The 877-nt window shown below is 61.2% G+C and overlaps 1 protein-coding gene across 1 annotated transcript in view; it reads right to left on the minus strand.

The window, feature by feature from the left end:
* Positions 1-877, minus strand: part of LOC104124574 (transmembrane serine protease 4) — a 9236-nt gene that overhangs the window by 3463 nt on the left and 4896 nt on the right. The gene's annotated exons all lie outside the window — the stretch shown is intronic.

Consider the following 877-nt stretch of genomic DNA (forward strand, 5'->3'; position numbering starts at 1 on the left):
TCCACCGCCTGGAAACTGGGGGTGCTGAAAGACATGGGGGGGCACGGGTCAGGAAGCGTACCCCGGGGTGCTCAGCCCCAGGCAGGCTACCGACGGGGCTCGGGTGCTGGGAGGGGACAGGCACTGGTGCCTGAGCACCCCTGGGAGCCGGGAAACCTGGTGGGTTTGGGGCAGACTGAGCCAAAGACGACGTAACCCAGTTCTAAAACTTCAGGGACTGAAGCTTTTTACAAAAACTTTTTACAAAAAGTTTGCCCACAGCCCCCCCAAAGAGCTGGTGAGACAGGGAGGAAGGAATGTGGACCCCGTGCCAGTGAGCCAGAGAAAGACCCCACGGAAAAAGGGGGTTCCCTGGGACAGGGACACAGGGACACCAAAAGAGGGAAGTGCCACAGTCCTGAGGGCTGAGGCGGGATGGGGGCACTGGCCCGGGGGCGGGAGCGTAGTGAAGGAAGGGACACTGCCTGCTATTTGGGGAAGCATGGGGCAGGTGGCTCCCAGGGACCTCAGGGGTGTCCCCGCTGTTGTGACATTTGGGGCCTGTGCTCAAAGCCTCGATCCTTGACTTTTTGGAACTGGAAAACACCATCCTGGGGCTCAGTCTAAGGCTCCTAAAGGGGCTCAAACACCAGAACCCACCTCCCTCGTACACCCCTAACTTAACTCAGGCTCTCCCTTCAACCCCGGGCTGATACCAAGCCCCCAGGGCTAGCCCCAAACCTGATACCAAGCCCCCAGGGCTAGCCCCAAATCTCGGCTTCAACCAGGACTGCAGACTTGCCTCTCGCTGGAGGGCAGCACAGGAGGGGGACGCAGGTGGGTGATGGGGAGCTTCATCGCAGCTGCGCAGCACCCACCCACCCCTCCCGCCCAGCAC

This window comes from Egretta garzetta, unplaced genomic scaffold (assembly GCF_000687185.1).
Source record: "Egretta garzetta isolate BGI_Z169 unplaced genomic scaffold, ASM68718v1 scaffold134, whole genome shotgun sequence".
NCBI classification, from domain to species: domain Eukaryota; kingdom Metazoa; phylum Chordata; class Aves; order Pelecaniformes; family Ardeidae; genus Egretta; species Egretta garzetta.